The sequence below is a fragment of the Myotis lucifugus genome, unplaced genomic scaffold (assembly GCF_000147115.1).
Source record: "Myotis lucifugus unplaced genomic scaffold, Myoluc2.0 scaffold_0, whole genome shotgun sequence".
NCBI lineage: Eukaryota > Metazoa > Chordata > Mammalia > Chiroptera > Vespertilionidae > Myotis > Myotis lucifugus.
Genome location: NW_005871048.1, coordinates 48,663,423 through 48,689,306, shown reverse-complemented (window position 1 = coordinate 48,689,306; position 25,884 = coordinate 48,663,423). Strand labels below are relative to the sequence as shown.

Here is a 25,884-nt window from a genome sequence, read left to right as displayed (position 1 = left end):
TGAAAATGAACACAATTGCAACTGCAGTTGTTTTATTAAGCAAGATGCATAAAGCATGCCATTCATGCTTTATTTCATTCTTAAGATTAGCTTTTGAAGTGTCCACAGAAATCTGGATACTTCTTGCCATGCCTTGATCTTGTAAACCCAAATTTTATTTTGAGTATTCCAGGTTTATGCTTAAATTACAGCTCCTTGATCAGAGAAAGAAATTGCATAGCATTTTTCTTCCCATTGTCTGAACACATAATGGCTGTACAGATTATATATATATAGTAGAATTATTTAAGGTGTGGACATTTTGCACTGAGATCACTAGCTATTAATATGAGCAGAAAGTTTTTTATTTAAGACAAGTCTGATAGCCACTAAAATTAATTGTAATAGTATGTCCTTCTGGTGACTATATACTATATTTTAAACAGCATTACATATCTTAACTCTTGAAGTACAACTTTTAAGTTTTATGAATTTTGCTATTTTGCTAACACTACTATGCTTTCCCACTATTTCACTGGAATGAATTTTTTTTTCACATAAATTTTTGTTGCAAATCTAACCAATGAAGCAGCTTCTGTATATTTGGGTCCACATTCTAATTTCGGTCTTTATATTTTGTTTTCATAACTTGTTATTGCTGACCTAGTAATCATGGCTACCCACCTTGAAACTGTCCTTTCTTTATCAGTGTCAAGCCCCAGATAACCAGACCATTCCTTTTTTTTCCTTTTTTTTTTTACATCTTCCAAGCAGCAAAAATGATGGGAGACTTCAATGCCTGCGGAGACTGCTGTTTTCTTCTGAAGGTCCAGGATGCACCCATAGAGTTTGGGGGGGAAGATTAAGTGAGATGAAGCAGTGGCTTTCAAACTTTTTAGGTAGTGAGCCATTATAAGAAATATATTTTGTACTATGACAAGTATACTGTTTCAAGTAGGTACAATGAATACTATTGTTAATTGTGCTCCTTTTTGAAGAAGTGTGGGTACTGAGTCCTAGTATAAAAAATGTGTACAGTACAGGAATGCTTTGATACCTGTATTTGTTTAAAAGGTAGGGAGGGAGTGAATTATATATTATAATAGCTATGGCAAAATTTGTTTATAGTCTTTGTTTAACAAATCATGAATTTAAGTTTAAGTGAAATAAATAAAAAGAAATATATGCAATATAAAGGGAATCTATATATAATTGAAATAGTATACACACATAGATACTAATTTATATTTGATCAATATATACAGATAAATAATTGAAATAGAACTTACAATAAATACTATTTACCCTTACCATCTATGACTCAACTCTGATGTTTTCTATTCTACTTAATTTAAAAATCTTGACTGTGACCTACTAAATTGATTTTATAATCTCCCAGTACGTTTGAAAACACTAGCTGAGGAATCACCTAACTTAATAAAAGTTAGTCTCCCTCTTCTTTCTTCTTCCCACTTTATAACAAAAACTCCCCTACTTCCCTACTGCAGGGGCGAAGTAAGTAGGACACAGAGATCTCTAAGGTATGAGCTGCTTAATATGCAGATATTTTGTAAATCATTTCTCCAAACGTGTGTTTCCTCAGGGCACTAGAGGCTTCCCAGTTGAACACATGAAGCAGGTCACCTACTGAAGTGCCTGCAAGAGCCAGACAGGTCATGTGAATGAATGATGTGGTTGGTGGGGGGTGGGGGAGGGGTTGCTGGGGCAGCAGGTGGGACCTCAGAGGGCACATGCGGGAATGCTGGCCAACTGTTGCCAGATCTTCAGATTTTTCAACAGAATCCTCACATTTGGATATTTTAATGCAAAATGTATGTTTTCAAAATTTCGACAACTAATTAAAAAGTTAAACGTTTTAAGGACCAAACAAAAAAGTTTATGTCCTTCGCACAAGTGACAGGACCCTTCCTGAGAGCAGTGTTTTACACAAGCCCTTAAAGACCTTACACATTCAAGGTAGAGAAATTAAGTGTTTCTGGAATCCAGAATGCTAATGTGGTGTCACGGAAAGACTATTTGATTTGGCGTCGAAAGACAGAGATTCCTTTCCTGGTTCCAACGGTTACTCAGGAATGGCCTTGGCCAAATGATCTCAGCTGTCCATGGACCAACTGGACCCTATGAAATGTCCTGTGAGGAACTTGGCCTGACCAAAAATATCTGACTCCAATGACCTAACAATTACTAATGACTCAACCAAATAGGGAGCACAGTTCCTCAAAGAGTGCCATACATCCTACTCTTTAATTGGTGAACGAATAGGAAAAAATAAAATTTTCCATACAGCTCTCATTTTTTTGTCTAGCTTTTAAACTCCTACAAAAATATTACTGGGAATTCTAGCTGTTTATTTTTAGGGGTCTTTTCCTCTTTCAGTCTCTCCTACATAACCTTATGTTCCCAAAGCACTTCTTGTACAATAATAATATATCTTCTCACGCAAGACCATATTCTGGATTTTTAATACCTACAGGTTTGCATCCAAACTTCAGTTAGACTCCTGAGAGCCCCTCTACAATCTACCTCACTGGACCCATCTGTCCTCACCATCCCCGGTGGTTGATACCACCTACACACGCTCACCTCTGGTCAGGAAGTCTCCTCAGGGTCACATTTCTGCATATCTAGTCATACTTGTCATTTGCTCATCCAGTCATTCCTCCCCTCTTTCTTTTCATCTATTCTATTCCTGCCTTTCACGGGTTACTCCCTTCATGCAAATGCTCCTTCAAAGGAAGCAGATGACAAGTTGTCCTTAGGAGCAGCAGAAAAGTCTGGAATGGGTAATCCTGAGATTGCTTATGGAGGAGGGCACTCAGGAGGCAATTAAGGGTGATGGGTTCTGGAGTTGGAGGGAACCCACATATCTTTGTTTTGTTTTTTTTTACCAGGGGGTGAGTCCCTTTCTACAGACAAAGTTAGGGAAATAGACATTGTTACACGATTCATACTTGTCAACTTAAACTTTGGTTCCATTAACTACCAAATAAGTATTGTTCAATACCTGAAGGGGTAATCTGGCATTATAAGAGGTGCTCAATGTCAGAGCTGAATTCAGATCTCTGGCTTCAGGGAGCCCACAATCTAGAGGTTCTGATCAACAAGTGAACAATCCAGTGATTTGAAAGCAATTTGTGTGTGCTACCGTAGAGCATGTGAGGGGCGGGAAAGTTGCGAGGGTCCAGCCCAGCCTCCTGGAGAGACTGCCTGCGCTCTCCTCCACCTGGTAACTCATCATCAGAGTTCACAAACTTGGCTGGGATTAAGGGAACAATGTGAGAACAACAGGAAGAGTGGGTCTGGTGGCTCAGATGGGGCAAGAATCAGCTCCTGGCACCAGGCCTCAGGCACACCAGGCACAAAACAGTGTTTTCCTTCAACTCTCCAAATTCTTTGCAGGGGAAGCCTAGGAGTGAGGGAGGAAAGGAGGCAGAGAGCTACAACCACCAGGGCGAAGGAGGAGAGGGTAGGCATGAGTCTCTAAAAGTGTAGAAAATCAACCAACTAGAAGTGGATTGATGGAAGATCAATCATGTTTATTCAAAAAAAGACAATTAAAAAGGCAATTGTGGGAGGCAGAGGGAAAAAATTGGGGCTGCCAGGTAAGTGGGTGAGGAAAACATGATCACATTTTGCAGCTGGAATTTCCCACACGCCGCTTCCTCTGCCTGCTTCTTTCTCCCTGGGAGCTGGGCCCTCTGGCCCTGGGTCCTTTTCTCTTTGTGGGACAATGTAACTTTAGAAGTGAATTCATCAGGACAAGTAAGCATTGCTAACATAATTCTCCTCCAGGGTGAGATTGGCACCTGAATTTAAACTGGTCGGATTCTGGAGGAAGGAGTCTATTCTACCTAAATTAAGCCTCTACTCCAGCTTAGACCCCCCCCCCCCCCACGGTCAGTTCCTTTCTTTAGAAACAAGGCCAAAGGATCCCGCACTTCTTAATCCTTGAGTGGCTTATATACTGGGTTATTCTGGGCCAAAGACAGATTTATCAAGAGAATCATTTTTGGAGTAAGGTAGTCCTGGTTTCCAAACTTGAGCTTTGCCACAGACTAGTGTGAGACCCTCATATAAACTGACTTCTCTAAGCTTGTTTTCTAATTTGTAAAATGGGAGCAGTACCTACATCATGGGGTGATTTTGAAGATTAAATAGGATGATGCATGGAAAGCAGTGCTTGGAAAATAGTAAGTGTCCAGAAAATGATGAATTGAATATGCAGGTACACAGAGCATGCCTGACTGTTTCTTGAATTATTCCCAGCTCATTCTTCTCCCTGATTCCCTTAACCACTGGCTGGCTGAGTCTCTCTCGGCTTTATCAATGTGATTGGGCACAGTAATCCTGGAGAGTGTTCTCAAATTTTTTATCTAATTAAACAAGCAAACCTTTTAACCCATTCAAAATCTTTGTAGCCTGTCTCTGTTGATTTGGCCAGAAGAGCTCAGATGGTAGGAAAGAGCTTTCCAGGTGGAAAAATAAATAAATTAGCAGTCTGGAAAACAAGGCCCCCTGAGTTACACCCCCCTCTCTAACACAGCCCGCTCACCCTGTTTATTTTGCTATGGTGTCTAGCATTAGTAGGGGACTAGGAAAATCCAGGTTACCACCCAGCAGGCGTTCCCTCTAAAGATAGACTCTCGCAAATACCATGTTTGATGCACGGCAGCCAAATCTGAAGTTAACTCTTCAAGTAATGAGCTCACTAAACTATCACAATGACTTGTTTGCTAATAGGCTGAGTTTCTCCAGGGTTGCAACCACATCATATTTATTTTTCAATCTCTGGTGCTAAACACTGCCTGTCACAAACTAGGTATCCACTAAATGCTGGTTGAATTAACCAAACAAGCGTTCCCTTTATTAAGGCTACCTTTCTGTAATGTTTCCAGAGCTGCTAGGGCATCTGAGAATCAATAACTAGACTTAGAGGAATATTAACATGGTCCAGGGGCTTGTAAACCTCACAGTCGGAGATGTCACGTGACTAGAGTGGCTTTTGTGCTGGGGAGAGAAAGCCCTGGGAGAGTGACCCTTGTCTCCATTTTTCCTCCTGAGTGTCCTGCAGAACCATTTATTCTCCGACTACCTAAAAGCCTTATGACATTTATTTGTTCAGGTTTCTGTTTCTTATGGATGGGGGTCCGTACCTCCCATTGGTTTGGAATTTACCAGGTTTATGTCTGTTATCCCAACGTCATTAGGAACAGCTGCCCCTCATTCTCCAAAGTGCCCTGGTTTGGATGCTAAATCCCAGGGACACTATGTATGGGAGAGTTCACCTCACAGCATTTAGCTGCCTAACTCCACTCCCTTGGAGGTCTGGGTACTCCGCCCTGCGCCCTGCGGAGACTTTCCTCTGGGAGGCACACCCCTCAATCACTGCATTCGGGGGCTTTTGGTCCCCTCCTAAAAGAACAGACAGACGCCTCTCTTTAGAGAGACTCCTGGTGGAACAACTACAACAAAATCAGTTCTTTAAATTTAAGCCTTTCCTGCCATCATGGACCTCTAATGAACACTAAAACCCAAAGACTCCCTAATAATTACATCCCCAAATTTGCTGAAATGTAGAAAATATGCCCATTTGGAAACTCTAACCTAGTAATTAAACTTAAGTTTCTCAGGTTAAACTGCACCTTTAATAATGCAGCTTATTTTGTCAAAATCAGTTAAGGCCCTCTAATGTGTTTTGGAGTAAATGGACAGACAGAAATTAAAATGTGGCTAGCCAAGGTAATCAAAAAGCTCCCTTTATTCAGTCAATAACAATGGCACGTTAATGGGTTCTTTTTACTATTGGGATGTAATTATGCGTGGCTTTAATTTCTTGTAATGATGGAACAAATTAGATTACCTCATACTTTTAGGATCATTTGGTACATCGTGTTTTGGTGCTTCCATAAACCCCACTGGAAATGAAATCAGCTCTGTGATTGCTCATTCTCCCTATATTGTGACATGTCTGCTCATGTCAGCAAAATGGCAACCGTTGTCTACCTTAATCCAAGACACTGCAGTAGGGTTAAAAGAAATGATCTTCTCCCCTCTCCTTTCAGACCTCCCTATTTGTAGCTATCAAATTTTGGCATGCCTGCTGGGACACAATCTTGTTAGAACAAGCAGAGAATTCTCATGTGAAACTTCAGGACTCTTTCTACCATAAGTTCAAAATGTACCTGTGATTCAAACTTAAATAGAGAATGAGTTGGTAAGAACATGATGAGTATCACACAGTATTAAGAACACAAACTACTAGTTTCTTCTTCCCCTAATTCCAGGTGGACGTCGTGCAAGCTTTGAGGTAGGGCATTTATGGCCACATATCATTAAAATTGATTAGTGATTAGTCTAGCACATTTAATCTTTAGGTCCTTAACCCAGCACAGGTAAGATATTCTAGTAAACCTAATGCAGCTCCCCTGAACACTGCAGCTACTAAGCTCATACCGTAAAAGACCATACTATAAACGACATTGCAAATGCAGTGCGGCAGACTGACATTAAATATTTAAAACACATGCAACATTATTAATAAGCAACAATGTCGCAGAGACTGCTAGCTGTCCCCTAATATTGGTGCTCTTCCATCAGCTATATTAGTAGAGAAAATTCAAACTAGAGAAAATTCTCAGACTCCTATGTAGCCAGATGTTGTTACATAACTATGTTTTTGTAAATGGATTAATAGAAGTGTTACGTGGAGGTTTCAAGAGCTTTCATTAAAAGACATCCGTCATACATCTCATATCTGTCCTTCTTCATTCCTTTCTACTGATTAGAACTTGAAGTTGATGGATGGAGCGGGAGCAGCCATATTGGGCCACAAGTTGAATTTAGGCATAAAGGGCACATCTAATAGCTTCCAAATGAAAGGAGCATAGGTTCTTGAAGACTTTATGGAACAGTGTTGCCACATTAGCTCTAGACTGTCTACTTTCGGATTTTAACATGATAGAGAATAAACATCTATGTTCTTTAAGCCACTTCTATTTTAAATCTCTGTACTCACAGTGAAACACAGTCTCAACTAATACAAAGATCAACAGTAACACTCCAATTTCCCTTGGTCTAGGACTATAGCTTAGTGTTGTTAAAAAGGAGTGTGTTCACATATGCCAGGCTGTACTGTAGATACTAGATGACTGGTTGCCAGCTTACTATAATTTGAGGATATTTTGTAGTAACAGATTGCTAGTTCAGAGCATCTAGAACTATCTGAAAAGGATTACCAAAATTAAGTGTATAGATTATGAAGCATAAGTCTCAGTTCTATTTGTTCATAGCAGTTTAAACCTGCATTAAAATTTTAGTAAATAAAATTGGCTATAAGAACTCTTTTGGGAGACACTATTTCAGTGAAAGGATGATTACCCACAAGACCCCTGATCCTACTCAACCCATTTAGCACCTCCAGTGCCCTTTCACCTCTCTATTATGTACTGTCAGGTAGCAAGGTAAGGGCACTGTCTAAGTAGAAACTACTTCAATCTTTCAAAATCTGGGGTTATCTATAATAATAAAAGCATATTATGCTAATTAGACCAGACAGCTGAATGACCTTCTGGACGTCCTTCCGGATGACCTTCCGGATGAAGCCGGGGCTTCAAGGGCTGAGCCCCTTCCACGAATTTCGTGCATTGGGCCTCTAGTCTGATTATAAAAGGAAAAACAGGATCAAAAATACAGACAAAATGTTCTGTCTGTCCTAAAGAATGCTAGCTAACCACAATGCCATTGATAAGATGCATCACGAAACAGATAAGATTTATTAAGGTAAATCTTATTTGTATTAAATCATCTATTCTCTCTAACGTCAGCATTTAGTCATTTGCCATATAGTGACATGACATGTTTGTAAATTTTAAAATGTTAGCGAGATGTCTGTTTTTAAAGATAGTTGAGCTGTTCTTTCTGGCAGTTTCAGTATCTGGAATAGAATTTGAGGTGAAAAGGTATAAATAAGTCATGCTGAAATATTCAAAGGCCATCAGATGTTTGAGACTGTATTGTCATTATACAGAAAAGTGTCCTTGTTCTTGGGAGGTACTCATTGGAGGATGAAGGGCCATGCATGACGTGTGCAGCTTTCTCTCAGGTGGTTCAGACAATAATAATAGTGTGTGTGTGTGTGTGTGTGTGTGTGTGTGTGTGTGTGTACAAAGAGAAAGAAGGTGCAATAAAGCACTTGCGGCAGAATGTTGACAATGGGTGAATCAGGGTGAGGAATATGCATGTGTTCTTTGTACTGTTCATGAAGCCTTCCATGAGTTTGAAATTATTTCCAAAGAAAACATATTTTTAAAAAGGCAATTGAAACAGGGACCACAATTAAATTATTTCATATTTGAGCACTCTTTCCTGCCCTCCCCATGTACACACACTTCATACACTCATAGGTACACTTAAGTGGCACTTCCCTGTACCTTTTGGCCTGCATAATGAGTGCTAGCACGTACACAATTGAGAAATTCAGTCTTCTATTCACGTATTCAAACTCTAAGTGATTCTAAGAGACTTTTTAGACAATGGTTTGGTTTTTAAGGCAACAATTCTGAAGACATACTATAATGCCCTCCCTTACAAACAAGGCTGCCCTTTTGTCCTTTCAAATGTGGTTGAAACTGGCCCATGGAGTACAACTATCTGAAAACACATACTTTAAGGACAGCCGAGGCATACTGCCTAAACCATAGACAATTGAAAATGTGGCCAAAGTGACTACTCTGCATGGTTGACTTCAAAAGTGCTGATGAATACAATGAACTGTGGAAGATGTATGATTTATTTTGCACAAATTTACTATGATCGATGGTCCAGATTTGGCAAGTTAGTTCACTGCCCATGGAGAAGAGAGTTGCACTGCCTTGCCTCTTTCAATATTCTCGTTGAGACAGGTCTCACTCTTATGGGCCAATGTACTAACAAATCTCTTTTAAGTTGCAGCATGATGAACTTATTAGCTACACTATGGATCAATGCTGTACATAATATTCCTCTTAATTAAATGTCCTTATTGCAAATGCCTCTGCAAATTTTCCCTCAGATGACCAAACTTGAAGACAAGAGTCGAAGTACCAACCAGTAATCGTGCTAATCACATTTTGAGATGGGCCCGGGCCAAGACCAGGGCCAGGGCCAGAGTTAGGTTAGAAAGTGTTGTATTATGCATGGCAGGTTATAAAACTGATATATGTAATCAAAACCACCAATAAATTGACTCAAACTATTCTATGCCTCAAGTTATTTCGACACCCAGAGTATCAGCCTCGGAGCAAGCCAACTTCAATTATTGCCTTAAGAATATAAAAGAGAAGATAAAGTTTGAGATAATCAGTTTACTTGGCAGTGGCAACAGTATGGGGAATGCAAAAGAAGGAAGTGGAAAAAAGTGAGAATAGTATAGTATCAATTTTTAGTATGAATCTGAAATCCTTCTTTTAAACTGATGAATATCATTCAGAAATACAAAAAGGAAGGCGGGGGAATAAGAATCTAATTCCAAGGTACCTCTAAGGAAAAGGGTATTTAAATTAAAAACCTGACCTGTATTGTGGCCAGAATAACTGTTTTATTGTTGTTGTCATTAATAAAGAAACTTGAGAAGAATATATGGTTTCACTAGGAGAGAAGGGGAGAGGGAGAAGAAGGAAGAAGGGAAGGAAGGAGGAGAAAGAGAGGGACTGAGAGATAAAATCGGGAAAAAAAAATCCAGCTTTAAGTCCCCAAATATGCTCTATTTCAGGTCCCCTTCATAAGATCAAATTTTGCTAAAATATATTAGAAATGTTTCTTATTTCAAAAATCAAATTGGTAGGCCTATTAGCCAAGGTAACATTTGCATTCTTGTTACCCTTTGAAGTAAGTCCTGTGGGCTACCATTAGACAGTCCTAGCCACGCTCAAATTGGTGCACTTTGTGCGAGGTGGACTACTCAGCTCTTAAAGGAATCCATGCAGCACCAGCTCTGACCCTCCTAAGGTTAGGTAGCCGTCAGGTCCTATGGCTACCCAGGCGCCAGTATTTTATCACAATGAACCATAAAACTACTGGCAGTAAATTTTCAATATCCCACAAAATTTGGTGATTTGTTAATTCAGTTTGGTTGTCTTTTTAAAAATAATATATATTTTTTATTGATTTCAGAGAGGAAGGGAGAGGCAGAAAGAGATAGAAACATCAATGATGAGAGAGAATCATTGATAGGCTACTTACTGCATGCCCCTGACTGGGGATTGAGCCCGCAACCCAGGCATGTGCCCTGACAGGGAATCGAATCATGACCTCCTGGTTCATAGGTAGATGCGCAACCACTGAGCAACACTGGCTGGGCAGTTTAGTTCTCCTTTTAACTAGAGTTTTTTTTACTTCCCTCTAAAATATCAATAAATCATCTGCTTTTACTTGCTTACCAAATAACTTTTTAAAAAATGTATTTAGCAAGAGTATCAGAACCATGAGTTAATACATTCATTAGTGATGATCCCCTCTCCATGCGTAGTTTTCTTTTTAGGTACTAGCTTTCTTCTATCCTTCCAGAAATAACCTGACTACCAAGACTAAGGAGCAACTCAGTTGTAGAAATGTCCGCAGGCTGCCCGGCTTTCATAATAGAAAGGGCGTAAGTTTCATTAAAGAAAGAAAAGTCAGTAGATTCTATGCTTGCCTTACACACTGACTTCAAGGTCATCAACACCCGATTTTCATATTTTGGAGACTGCTTTTTTTCTACACATAGGGCTCCTTTTATTCCCTGGCCACAAATGATAAATGTGGTCTACTTGTTCCATTTGTAATGAAAATAAAATATCACAAACTTTCCGTTGCAGAATAAACATCTTAAATCTAACATTTCCTTGGGAATTAGATCAGAAAATTGTCAAGAGATTGTACACCCATAAAACATTTTGTCAAGAAGTACACTGAAAACCTAGAAATCTTGTTCCCTCCTTTGGCTCGTGCTATTTTAATCAGATGACTTCATTCATATCAATATTTAGAAGCTAATGAGACATTTCAACATAATATTATCTGTAGGATCTATGATTTGGGACTCTAAGAAAGTCAATTTTACACTACTTTGTTTTGTTCCTTGGTAACTAGACCTCCTTTAATAGGATCTGAGAATTGATATTCCTATTTCATAAAGAATACAAAAGTGACCCAACTAGATGAAGTTTCAAAGGTGGTCTCTGGCAAAGTACTTTTACCTCAAGCAAAGTTGTCCACATGTTGTTCCTATGTGTTTTTCAGATTCCCTATTAACTCCACTAATGAAAAGCCACAGATTCATTGATTCATTTCACAAATATTTGTTGAGCATATAGTGTATACTAAACAATGGATAAGGTGCTGGACAGTCAAGGATCAATAGACAAGATACTGCTCTTAAGAAGCTCACAATCTGGTCATGAATCGAGACAAGCTAACAATCCTAGTGTACCACTGTGATAAGGGCACATACTGAACAGTGGCATCTAACTTGGTCTGGAGGTGGGGGGGAGGGCTTCATGGAGGAAGAAATTCTTGATATATATAAATGCAGGAGGAATTAATTGCAGAGAAGAAGAGCGAGAGTGGAGTAAGGTAAGGAGTGGATAGGTGGGAAGGGGTCCCAGACAGAATAACATGGACAAAGGTTCAAAGTTATGGGGACACAGTGCATTTGTTACAGCAGAGGGTGCATGTGCGGCAAACAGCGTGGGATGAGGCTAGAGAGATGGGCAGGAGAGGATCATAAAGATAAATGACTAGTGAATGAAGCTGGTTATGTCCTCAAGTCGTGGGGAGCATGGATAGATTTTTATTTTTAAGATACTGATTCTTCTTTTTCTTTTTCATTCTATGGAGAATAGGAGAGAAAATATGCCTTTATGGAGAGTAAGTTGAAAGTAGAAAATAAGCATAAGTTTCTGAAGTGATATGAAAAGATATGTGATCAACACCCTGTCCCAATCAATACAGTTTTATTTTGTTTTTCTTTTTTAAATGCAGTAAGTTATCACCTACTCTATCACATTTCTAGTCTGTATGTTGGCATTGAAATATTTACTAGGTTTCTGATATAGTTTCTGGAGTCTGAATGTCACTGCAGGGATGAATAAACCAAACAGATTGGTTTCATATGGGTTTGCCATATGACAGTTTTTCCCCCACATAAGATTAGAGGAAAAACTGATTTCATTCCATTTACTGCCTTACTTGGGTTAGAACTGAAGTCAGTGCTATCATCCCTTTGCCTCTTCTTTTGTATTTAAAAGCTGATGTGGGACTGTGCTGTTACAGAAGAAATAATTTAATACCTTCTGCTACATCTTATTTCTCAGGGGCTTTAATGTTTTAATAAAGGAAGAAAGTACATGAAAAGCACACTATTTTTAGACTTTAAGATTTTTAAAACTTATCAAATAAACTCATTTATTATTTTTTATAATTATATAAATTATTAATAAGTATGATAGGAAATGGTTCCACAAAGATGTCAACTCTTCTCTTTTATGTATTTTTATTTTTATTGTTGACTCTATTATAGATGTCCCAATAAGCACATTTATGAATTTAATTACATTAGAATTATTTACAGGCTAAGCACCTTGTAATATATGCAATCTTTTTATGTTACTCTTTTTTTAAAATCCTCAATTGAGCATAAGTGGGTTTTTCATTTTTTTCTTTTCTTTATTGATTAAGGTATTACATATGTGTCCTTTTCCCCCCTTTGGCCCCCCCCTCGCTCATCCCCTCCCCCGCACTGGTGTGAGAGGGGAATATCAGTTTCCTCCTGTATGTGCCCCAACTGGGGATCATACACACAACCTAGGCATGTGCCATGAGCAGGAGTTGAACCCACAACCTTTTGGTGTACAGGATAACACTCCAACCAACTGAGACATTTGATTCCTCTTATGTGGTCATTTTTTAGTAACTCAACATTCATGAAAATTTCATAAGAGCAAAGGAACAAAGTTCTATTGTAGACCCTATAGTGACAAAACATGAACCCCACTGGCTTGAGACCCAGAGTTTAAACTGCCTACTTGAGCTCTAGATTTTTAAAAAAGGTGACAAAATACAAAATCTGACAGCTCTATAGATGAGTATTGTGAAATCTCAGTATCTTTGTTCATAAGAAAAGTAAAACTTGCCCCTAACACATACTATCAGCATGCTCAGTTTCCCTTAGGATATAGATTTCATTTGGGTTAGCATAATTGTTGATATTGGTAGTATATCTCACATGAGCTTAAGAAATCACTGTCTATTCAGACCATGGAAACAATGAAAGCTTTTTAAAAAAAGTATTATTTTGCTAGGAGCTGGATCTCAGTCCTTCTTCTTCATTCATTTGTTTATGCATTTGTTAGTTTGTTTATTAATTAGAATATCATGGGAGGTTTCACACTGGAGGGAACATTTCAACTTAGTCTGGAAGAGCAAGTAGAGTTTATCAGACAGAAAAAGTTTGTTAGGGTGTTCGAGAGAGAAAGAACAACCTGTGGAATTCAAGTGGCCAGAATTAAAGTGGTTTCCTGGAGGAATGGCGAATAAATCTGTGCAGTTGAAACATAATGTTACCTAAATAATCTGACTTTCTGTTTCTTTCCTTTAACCAAGGAAAGTATTCTAAAAATCAGTTCAAGTCCTTCTTTCTCCATTCTCCTGAAAACATACCTCTTTTATAATAACTCAGTGTTAGGAGAGTTGGTAAATCAAGATGAACAGATTTCACAGCATTGGACAAAAAGACAGATCAGTGAACAGCAAACATGTTTCATGTGAGACCCTGAATGATCCAGCAGGCTCAGAAAGTGCAATTAAAGGATTAAAAATTGGTCTAAGGATATTTCAGTGATGCTCCTACCATCATCTTAACCATTATTTTCGACCTTAATAAAAATCCATTCCTTATCACTCATTGTATTTGTGAATTTGGTTCCAGGGAGTTGTTTTTTCATCCAACGGGGAAGCCCTCTCCTTTTTTTCCCTAGGAGATTCCTGAGCAACGATGAAAACAGCAGTCACTGTCAACACAGCTAATACTTGCACGGAGCCTCTCGTCCATGGCGCTCGAATGACTCACACTTCCAGATGGCCATGCTAGCCTTCATCCAGATTCCAGTCTTGGCGCTGTTAGTCAGGTCTGGTTGTCTCCATAAATAACTATTATGAAGCTCAAGGTTTGTAAAAATTAAAAATGTTTACTAATATAATTTCTGAGTATAAAAGTAGCCTTTTTTATTATAGATTACTTGGAAAAACTGCAGAGGAGCACAAGAGGGAAAAATAGAAAAAAATCTGTAATCTTATCACCTATAATTCTATCATTCAGAGATAACCACTGTGAACATATTGATATATTTCTGTCCAATCTTATTTTTTTCCTTAGTAGATCTCTAAGAGATTTACAAAAGGGGAATTACTAGGTCAAAGGGAATAGGATATTTTGTCTCTTGATGTGTACTGCCAAATTGTTTTTTAGAAATATTATACCAATTTCCACTTTAGAAGTACTTTTTGAGAATAAAAATTCATGTGATATTCTCATCAACACATAATGAAATATTATAAATATGTAAAAACTGCAAATATATTATTTATTTTGTTTTAATTTTCATGTCTTATTACAAGTAAGAGTGATCAATTTTTAAGTTTAAATTTTCTTTTTAGCAAAATTATATAGGGGCATATAGAATTTAATAGTACTACAAAGATTTCTTAAAAATCTCCTACTCTATATACATATTCATATCTTCCATTCCCCAGAGGTAGCCACTTTCATATCTTTTGGCTGATGTATTTGCTATATTACTCTGTATCTCTAAATGACATACTTGCATTGCTACTTTCTAATGTTTTAGTTTTAGGCATTGATTATTGCAGGAGATGACAATTTAGCTCCTGATCCATTCACACCTACTAACTTCAGTCCTTCAAATATATGTTGTAATTTAGAGTTATTGTGTTTATATTAGTAGGACTAAAGAAACATTGTGAGCAGCCACACTATGTAATATATGTTAACTACTTCTTATTTTCTTCACAAGATGTTGTATTTATTTATTTATTTATTATATTTTTATTGATTTCAGAGAGGAAGGGAAAGGGAGAGAGAGGTAGAAACATTAATGATGAGAAACATTGATCAGCTTCTACCTGCATGCCCTACACTGGGGATCCAGCCCGCAACCTGGGCATATGCTCTGATTGGGAATTGAACCGTGACCTCCTGGTTCATAGGTCAACACTCAACCATTGAGCCATGATTGCTTTCCTTATAGTTGAAAATTCTTGTCTTGTGTTTCTTTATTTATTTCCTTGGGTTTCTACATACTTGTAAAATTAATTCTATCTCAAACGTGGCCCCACCTGCAAAGTCTCCTTTAAGTATGGGTTAAATACATTAAGAATTTTATCAAATTCATTTTCTTGAAGAAATATCTCCCTAGGGCCTCTTCTAATCTGGATTGGTTATTCCCTAGGTTTGTTGCACAGCTGTCACTTTGGGATGTTTACTCCCTTGTTTTGTTGAGCATATTTCCAGTAGCTTCCTGAGTAAGTATGCATCAGAGGCAAATTTTTTGAGGCTATGTATCTTTGAAAGTGTCTTTATTCTATGCTCACTCCTGAATAATAGTTCGGCTGAGTATATAATTCTTGGTTGAGAATCATTTTCCTTCAAAATTTAAAAGGCACTGCTCCATTGTTTTCAATGTGAATCTTAAGAAGTCTGATGCCCTTTTGATATTTTCATTGAAGACTATGTAGAAATTTATTTAGAATTTCTCAGAGATGGAGCAAAAACTTAAAAATTTTAGAATATTCCCCCTCCCGAAGTTCTACTACATACACCAGTGGCCAATTACTTTTATTTTCTCATAAAAACATTGAAGATCTCCACCTTTCTCTTTCCTACTCCTCTCCTCTCATCTCCACCTTTAGTTCTTTTCCTCTACAACCTTCCATCTCATCCCCTTGTAATTTAATCTTTGCTGTCATTTTGAATTTGCTTGTCCAGGTGGTGAAGAAGGAAAGAGAAGGTACAAGGGAGGCAAAGTTGTGCTGGGGAAGTCAGCAACGGCTTTGGTTTGCTCTGGGCAATACTTTCATTCCTCTTAAATTAATATCTGTGTGGTTGTTTACTATTAAAATTATAAACCTGTTATATTCTTCAGCTTTACAGTTGATCTGATAAAATTTTCACAAGTAAAATATTTTAAAGTAAAAAACTATCCCTCTCCCACATAGAAAAAAAAAGTTATTTTTGACAATACCTTAAGCAGACCCAAGCGAGACTCCACTTAAGATTTGTAAGCATAAGCTTGAGTGCCTTTGTCCACTGCTCCTCCGTGTTCAAGTGGGTTCTGATGGAATAGAATTCACCACTGGCTCCAGGCTCTTCTATCAGGCCTTTCTCCACAGGGATCCTTAGGGCATGCAGAGACCTGGTTGGCCTTTCTCTGTTTCTTCCTTGAACTTCATGCAGTCCAAGAAAGCCATCATCGCCTGGTCAAACTTGTTAGACAAGAGAGCCCTCGGCCCCCTGGTACAGAACAAGGGTAGTTCAGTGGGGCCTTCTGTTAAAGACTTCAGATAGGAGTGGTTTCCCCAGGGGATGAGTCAATACCTCTGAAATTCCTGACCAACTATGTTAGACAGGGCCAGGAGCGGCAATGCTGTCTGCCCCCAGGCTGAGTTCATCTCATTCCAGCACATGGGGACAGTGGGGAGGCAGCCCAATCTGAAGTCATTGATGACAGCCAAGGGGCCATCTTGGCGAATCTCAAACGTTGAACTGAAGGCGTTAATTTTCTCTAGCCAAGCTAGCTGCGTTGGGGCATACCCCAGCCAGGTCTCCATGCTTCTCAGTTCGTCATGCAGTTCCTACTGTTGCCACTGCAGTTTACTGTAGTTCCTGTGATCCTGCCTTTCCTGCTGGTCCTGCATCTCAGTCTCTGCCTAGGCTGCCTCCAGGGCCACAGCTGACCTTTCTCAGTTCTTCTTCACTTCCTTCAGCTCCCGGACCAGCCTCTCTTCCTCCAGCTCCACGTCCTTCAGTAACTCGTGCAGTGTCTCCCTCTCGTCCTCACTTATTCTCCTGCTACTCTCCAAATAGCATCTGTAGCTCTGACTCTCAGATTCTGAGACAGGGAGTTGAGTGTCCAGCTGTTCCAAAAGCTTGTCAGTACAGTCCTTACACAGGAGGTGGTCCAGATCTTCTTTACCAGAAAGGATGTCAAAAATTCCCCTACTGACCTTCTGGATGTTATTGAGAGTTCTCCCAGAGCCCAGCTTCCCAACCAGGGTGAAGTGGCTGGAACTGTACCTGGACATCTTGCCATCGCCAGGGAGGATCCTGCTAGAGGCACCATCTTGTAGTTTTTCAACCACTATCTCCACCAACTATCTCCACCCTGGTGGTAGAGCCTCATCTGGGGTTCTCCTGGTTCCCCCAGGGCTGAGGGGAGCTTTGAAGCTGTAGGTTCTTTATATATATATATATATATATATATATATATATATATATATATATATATGTATATTTTAAATATATATTACTGATTTTTTACAGAGAGGAAGGGAGAGAGATAGAGAGTTAGAAACATCAATGAGAGACATCGATCAGCCGCCTCCTGCACACCTCTTACTGGGGATGTGCCTGCAATCCAGGTACATGCCCTTGACCGGAATCGAACCCGGGACCTTTCAGTCCGCAGGCCGACGCTCTATCCACTGAGCCAAACCGGTCTCGGCAAAGCTGTAGGTTCTTGGCTAGTGTCAAGGCCTGAGGTCTCTGTGGACTGAGTCAGCTTCAGGGGCTAGAAAATGAAATGGATGGAAGATATGGTGGAGGTCTTGACTTTCATCTTTGATGTAAGTTTTTCCCCAGTCGGATGTCCTTTTGATTTTTGATCCTTTGTATATGACCTGATGATGATCCTTAGAATAAGCTGTATATATGTATATTATTATTATTATTATTATTATTATTATATATCAATTATTTCCTCCTACAGTTTTCCTTCCAGAATTTCTGTTATTTGGATGTTAGATTTTTTGAATTGGCCCTCTAATTTTCTCATTTACTTCTGTCTTCTATTTGTCCATCTTTTTTCTCTATTTCCCTGGATATGTCCTCAAAAAAGTGGTCCATTTCAGCATGGAACCTCAGTCTTCAACTGTACCTGCTGTCCCTTGGTCTACAGACTGTTTTATGCCCTTTAGAGAATAAATGTCAAGTGTCTTGCTGGGGTGAATGAGGGACAGTCACACCGCTCTGCAGAACATAAAATAGGATCTGTGGGTCTAACAGCTTCCTTAAAAGTTTTCATATTTATCCCACTTTTTTAGGTACTGATTTTTGAGTCTTTGGGTTGTTTTGCACTAGTCATGGGGTCACTTTTTTGGCTTTCCCCAATTCAACTTTAACTGTCCTCTATGGCAGTTACCACTCCTCCATTTGTTTTCCAGCTTCCAGAATTCTGTTGTTGGTATCCCTTTCCCATTTTTTTTGCCATTGTGTTTTATGCTTTAAAACTTTTATTTTATGGCTTTCTGAAGATAGAGCTGTTCAATGAATGTGCGAATAGCTCTATCATTAGCCAAAAGTCGCAATTTTTTTTAATGTTCTAACTCATTTATTTACCTTCTTTTGTGAATTGTCTGAACATGTCTCTGACAATTTAACCATGATACCTTAGTGCTTTCCTTACTTATTTGCATGACCTTTTTCTTTGTTAGTGTATTTATCACTGACCTGCAATATCTATAGGATGATTGATTTCAAATCCTACTGCCTTATCTGTGGTTCCTGTGGTTTAGAATGTACACAAGTCACAAAATACTTAGATGGAGATGTTTTGAAACATACCCTGAATAGTTTACCAATATACATATATTTAGAATTACATAAAGAACAATCTTCAATTAGTAGGCTTTGGACTTGTGACAGGCAGATATTAATCTTTGTATTAATTCATAAACTTCCAATGAACAATTGATCTATGTGAAGCACCATCCCCCTGAGAGTACAAATTTCAAGGGTCTGAGTCCCTTACAGGGTTTTCTGGAGAAAACAGATTCATAAATAACCATAAAAAATTGAGAACTGATCTATATTAGAGACACAACGCTGAGAACAACTCACTTGGCCTGTGAGTTAGGAGGAATTGGGGAAGACTTCAGAGTTAATGAGCTACCATTTGAGGTGGATCTTGAATGATGAATGGTGGTTTTGTTAGGTTGCAAAGGTGACAAAGGCATCCCAGGCTGAAAAAAGACAACGTGCAAAGTGTTGCAGATTTTTTTAGGGAATGGTGAAAAACCTATGGGGGTTGCTGAAGGTATAGAATAAAAAATAGAAACTGGAAAGGATTTTACAGAGAGTCCAGCCTAATCTACTCAATTTTACAGATTTGAAATCGGTCCTAGAGAAGTTATAAGTTGTCAGGGTTCCATTCTTAATGAAAGAACCAGGACTAAGACATGATGTCTGCCTTCTTTTAGAGAATTATTTTAATCACACAGTTCCTTACTTCTCACTACAGATACAGACTACTTTCCTAAGAGCAAATATGAAAAGAACGGATCAGACGATCTAGGGGACACAATTAGGATTCCATTCTAATCTATTCCTAGAGGTTCCTTTGATGTGAGGTCTGAGGTCTACAGATAAAGCACATTATCTTAATTATGTCTGTCTACCATGGGCATAGGATGGGAGAAATGACATGGAATAATATCTATGAACAGGAACCACCTAATGGGGAAAATAAGATGGAAAAGAATACATCATATGTAATTTATGACTATTCTTATTTTGGCTTAGTTTAAATGATCAAATTTATTCTTTTGAAAAAGTCATTACATTTTGGATTAGATTATTTAAAACCTCTCCCTTTTCAACTCTCATTTCTTTTTCCATTTTAGTTTACTCTTTTTAAATAGTGGGTATGCTTATTATTCAGTATTTGAGATTACACAAAACTATTCTTTAGTCACCTTGATGCCTCTTGAGAGTCCATCAGTTTTTAACTTCCAAGTTATTGGTATGCACAATTGTTGCAAATAAAATTCATCTGTCAAATCATGTTTATTTTGTCAATCAAGCAAATAGATATTTATTAATATATTGCATTTTAAAAATTTATTTTGAGAGTACATATATTAAAGCTGGGGTCAGTGAAACATGGTAGGGCTTAGGATAGAAGAAGCAACGGGAGAGAGCTAAGTAGGGCTGCTTCAGCTTTCTAGAAAAGTTAGAGAAAGGGGGCATGGAGATAGGTTCAGGGGTTTTATGGCTCACTGTTCCCCTTGTTGAAAGTCCCTGGGGGTCTCCAGAGGTGTGTTTTTTTTTTTAAGTCTGTGCCTAAGAGAAGGGTATGGGCTGCTCCAAGGAGGGCACAGTCCAGAGTGCACACTAATATACTGCATTATTTTGTGTGTGTTTTGTTGTGTTAATTCTTACCAGAGGATTTTTTTCTCCATTGATTTTTTTAGAGAGTAGAAGGCAGGAAGGAAGGGAGAAATCTCCATTGATTTTTTTAGAGAGTAGAAGGCAGGAAGGAAGGGAGAAAGAGGGAGGGACGAAGGGAGGGAGGGAAGACGGGAGGGGAGGGGAAGAGGAGGGAAGGGAAGGGAAGGGAAGGGAAGGGAAGGGAAGGGAAGGGAAGGAAAAGGAGAACACTGATGTGAGAGAGACACATCAATTGGTTGCCTCTGTAGGCGCTGGACCAGGCCAGGATTGAACCTGCAACTCAGGTACTGTGCCCTTGACTAGGAATCTAACTTGTGACCCTTTCATGCCTGGGCCAATGCTCTAACCACCTAGCAACACTGGCCAGGGTTACATTTCTGATAAATGAAAAAAAATCAGATTTTCTTCAAACATTTGCTTGTTTGGAATCAGGTACATAAGTAGAAAAGACTTTCTATAATATGGCATGGTTTCAAAATCTATTATTACTTCCTACAAATATAGAGCATACCAAAGTTTCTCACCATTTTTCTAAGATTAACAACAGGGAGACAAGTGTTAATCTCTTAAAATACTACTTTAATTTTTCTAAATATTTTCACAACCTATTTATTTTTATCCATATTTTAAGGTTATAAATATCTGTTTGTATTGAAATTTTTAAAGATCAATATTATTTTTCTATGTGATTTAACCTAAAATGTCATTCTATACTAGTGAGGTAACTTATTTCTCCACTTTTCTATTTTCTGAGGCTGGAAGATCCTTCTAGAAAGCACTTTCAATAATTGTGCTTTACTTTGGAGCTCTTGAGCAACCACCTGAGAATTCTTGGAATAAACCAGAAGGAAGGCCAAAGAGACACAAGAACACCATAGCTCCCTTACGTTAATTAAACAGAATCCCCTGGTAAACCAAAATGGCCATTTTTACATCAGTAATTTATATTTTGCACAGTACATACTTTATACTGATATTTATAAGTAGGAAAACAACACATTTCTCCAGCTGTAAGTGGAGCCTCTTGGCAAATAAAGAGAAACTTATTCCCATTAAGAAAACATTGGAGTTGAAGTCTAGATAAAAAATATTTTAAAAATCGAATTTAAAAAGTCCCTGATTTGCACTCTGTATAAGCTATTGGTTTGAGAATATTGCTACATAATTATAGAAAATACTAGTTAGACTGTTTGAAGTCTCCAATGGCAGCAAGAAAAACAGAAAAAAAATAAGCTAACTCCATCAACAATAAAAATATGGAAATTGAGGAGCTCCTGGTGACCATAAATATACACCTTTATGAGCCTGACAATTTATATTCAGTTCATGCAATTAGCAAGTTTGATAATATGATTATAACTCTCAAGTTGAAACAAATGCTCTTTGCTAAAAGCAAAGAGTTGCTATTGAGCAGATGGTATTACTTTTTCTTGCCAATTTATGTTCACAGAGCTCAATCAATGCTTAGCCTTAAAAATGTCAAATAACTCAGATTTCAGGATAACACATACCAAGTAATCTGCCGGTTTATCTCCACTGCGTCACTCCCCTCTTGAAAAGCTCAAACAAGATAGCATGACTGACACAAGTAAAAGCAAAAACCATATATTTCTTACTGCTGCACGGTCTTCTCTAGAATGTAGCATTTCAACATCTTATAAAAGATACCATAATTCAAAGCAATAATGTTTCCCAAAGTACTAATCTACAACATATATAACATGGAACACTTTTTATTCTTGCTGGAATTGCTGCCAATGTAAAAACATTTGATCACAAACTAAAGTTCATTCCAGTGTGGTGTTAAGAGCTAAAATTTTAAGTATGCAAAAACTTGGGTTCCAATTCTAGCTCTGCTACTTCTAAGCAATGTGACAACTGGTCAAGTTACTTAATCTCTTTAGTCTCAGGTTTCTTATTTGTAAAGTTTGATAGCTTTTATAGGGTTCTTCTGAATATTAAAAAAAAGCATTACCTGTAAAGCCCTTAGCAAACAGTCTGCATAGAGTAAATATTTAACAAAATGATGACTAATATTGGTTCAATTATTGGTGAACTGAAGTTTTAAATACATCAAGAGTTTGTCCCTAAGGTACAGTCAATGCAATCATGATTTTTAAAAATTCGTTTTTAGGGTGGGGGGAAGGTGAAGAGGGTAAAGTGCGTCAAATATATGGTGATGAAGGGAGACTATACTTCGGTGGTGAGCACATAATGCAGTATAGAGATGATGTATTATGGAATTGTATACTTGAAACTTATATAATGTTATTAGCCAATATCTCCCCAATAAATTAAAAAAAATTCTTTTCTGTTACTATGCTTTTCTAGGGGAAAAAATTTACCCCCAATTTTCTCAAACTTATTTTGAATTATGCAAGGGCTTTGTAGGCATCTGAACCAGTTATACCATATTATACGTGCGCAAGACTGAGAACTGATTTTCAAGATTTGGCAAGAGTTCCCAACATTTTTCTTTTCTCAAATACACTTGAGGGCTACGATGCAGGTAGATCAGTCAGCTGTTCGAGAGGACTGCCGCAGGGCTAGGACAGGCAACTCCAGGACAAGAGCCTGTCCTTCACATCCATCAGGCAGCTGCCCCGCCCTCCCCTCCCCTAATTGAGCAACCTTCTGGCTGTAGATCAGAGGAGTCTTTCTTTCTCCCCCGAAACACAAAGGCAAAAACCGTATTGGTATGTGGGTTTTTACCCAAACTTTTTCTTAGGAGCCCCTGAATTCCTTTAAAAATCTCTACTTTACAGTGGAGTTGCTATTTCTTGAATGAACATCTTTTTTTTTTTTTTTTCAGTCTTTTCTCTTTTAAAAAAAAATATTTTTATTGATTTCAGAGAGGAAAGGAGAGGGAGAGAGAGATAGAAACATCAATGATGAGAGAGACTCATTGATAGGCTACTTACTGCATGCCCCACACTGGGGCTCAAACTCGCAACCCAGGCATGCGCCCTGATTAAGAATCAAACCATAACCTCTAGGTTCATAGGTCAATCCTCAACCATTGAGCCACGCAGGCTGGGCCTGAATGAGCATCTGAGTTTTTTGTGAGGTGGGATGAGACATAGAGGATGAACATTCTGTCCTCCAGAATCATCGGATTCTACCTCCTTTAAACTCTTCTTCTCTATGTCCATCTCTCTGCTTGTTGTCTTTCTTTACCTCTTTATAACTAATCCACGGATCTAAAAATCAATGGAATACATAAACAAGCATGCACTTCCATGTTCACTGCACTAGTTTGTAATATAAAAAAGTCATAAATAGGAAAACAATAAAATATAAACTTTGAAATACTGTGCTTCAGTTTAAGAATATTGGTATAGATGTATATGTGCTGAATAACATAATCTCCAAAACATATTATATACAAAAGTCAGTCACAGAATAACATGCGTAGTATATCACTTTAGATAAAAATTTTCCTGTAATTCTAATATATGAATATCCAGTTAATATTCAGAAAAGATATACACCAAGTTGTATCCATTGCCAAGTAGTTACTTGCAAGGAGAACAAATCTAAAGGAGCAGGAAGAAGTTTTACATATTCTCAATGCTTTAAGTATTTTATGACATGAAAGTAGTTATCTATTACTAATGTAATAAAACTATATATTTAAAAAATCTCATGGTAGATATCTTAGGAAATACAGAAAAAGTTAAGGAAATGAAGAAAAAGCACATATAATTCTACAACCCAATGCTCATTACTATAAAAATTGATATTTTTTCTAATACATTTCTACACACATATGCCTGCATTCAATTTTTACAGCATAACTGGGTCTCATCTCATTGATCTGATACCCTAAAGAGCTTGAAATACCAAGAAAAAAATTCATTTCTATAAAGAAGCAACACTAAGAACTATTGGCTAACGTAGGCTGTGGCTTTTATCTGTATAGCTTAAAGCTCAGCTGAAAACATGATACATAGAAAAGGAATGCTACAGTCATATGCACACACACGTTTTGCTTTTTCCAAATCCCAGTCGGGTCAGGGAAGCATAAGACTGCCTAGGAGACGGCATTATCTCAAGCTACTGACCTAATTCCTAGTGCTTGATTCTGGTGCATTTCCTGCATGATCTCAGAATGTGTCACTGCAAATTCCGTAAGACAGCAGTTGCACATTTGGAATGTGGATTCTGACATGTGGCTCAAATAAATGTTGTGGAAATGCCACTGGAGCGCTGTGCGCCTCAGTTTCCTTATTTCTAAACTTGATCTCTACAGCCCTTCCAGGGTAAATCATCTGCAATTTACTAAAACCCACAAGAATTATGCTGAACTGACCACCATAATATGTCCTGCTCTCACTCCTTAATTAATCTTCAAAGCCAAACTTCCTGCAAAATGACTTCACTTCTTTATTGTGTGGTATTTGTCTCCATTCTCCAGAATGCTCACCAGATGGTGACTGAGTGTATCTCTCCATCTCACATCTTCATATTGCTTCTTGCCACTCACTACTTAAAGTTGTAAAACAAAACAAAACAAAAATACAGTGGAAGCAAGTACTTAGCTGAAAAAATGTAGTTTTCTCCTTAGGAAAAGGGCTGCAGGGCAAAACAGGGGCCCCAAACAGTTACCCTGTGAGAGCAATTATACAGATGCTCCTTGGTTTTGATCTTCTTTGAAGTTAATTGAAAACAAACTTGAATATGTACCAATCTTGACAGGCATGAAAGTCAGATTCACAAATAGGAAATGTAAAGCTTTCCCAATCCTCTATGTAATCTTATACGATATACGTGAAGGTCACTGTAATTCAAGATCTTCACTATTAATATGAAGGAGGTAGTACATAAACTCACAATCTTATTTCAAATATAATTCTTTAGGTAAAATCTTAAAAATAAAATCATGGTTTGATACTATTGACCATTGTGAGGAGAAGAATAACAAAATTCTTCATCAACATCCCAAGAAGTTTGTGTGTTCTACCTTTCTAATAAAAGAGGAACAGATTGACTTTAAGTAAACATTAATATAAATTATTGATTGTTTTTATTAGAAATTTATTGTCTATAGAACAATGAGGAAAAAGCATAAAGTTTTACTATATCCAAGAATTTATGCTTTGAAATGAGGCCAGGTCATCCATAGGATGAAAACTCATTTATTTATTTGAAAATTTTTAAAAATAATTTAAGCAATATTTTATAGAAAGTACAAAACTGTTAAGAGAAATGACAGAATATATATAGATTACTAATGTTCTCCATTTCAGAAAAGAAAGTTGGATGCTGTCTCATCTCTAGGAGTAAGAACTTCCTGCTGTTCAGTTTTGCTTTTTATAAGCATACATGATGAGCAGCAGAAAAACTGGTCTGTTTTGAGCAGTTTTGTATAAATTTTACTTAATATCAAAATGGACTTTAAATTGTAT

At 37.9% G+C, this 25,884-nt stretch overlaps 1 protein-coding gene and 1 pseudogene across 1 annotated transcript in view; both read right to left on the bottom strand.

The window, feature by feature from the left end:
- Positions 1–25,884, bottom strand: part of PDE4D (phosphodiesterase 4D) — a 1,252,971-nt gene that overhangs the window by 54,592 nt on the left and 1,172,495 nt on the right.
- LOC106696654 overlaps positions 16,259–25,884 on the bottom strand; it is an 88,302-nt pseudogene continuing 78,676 nt past the window's right edge.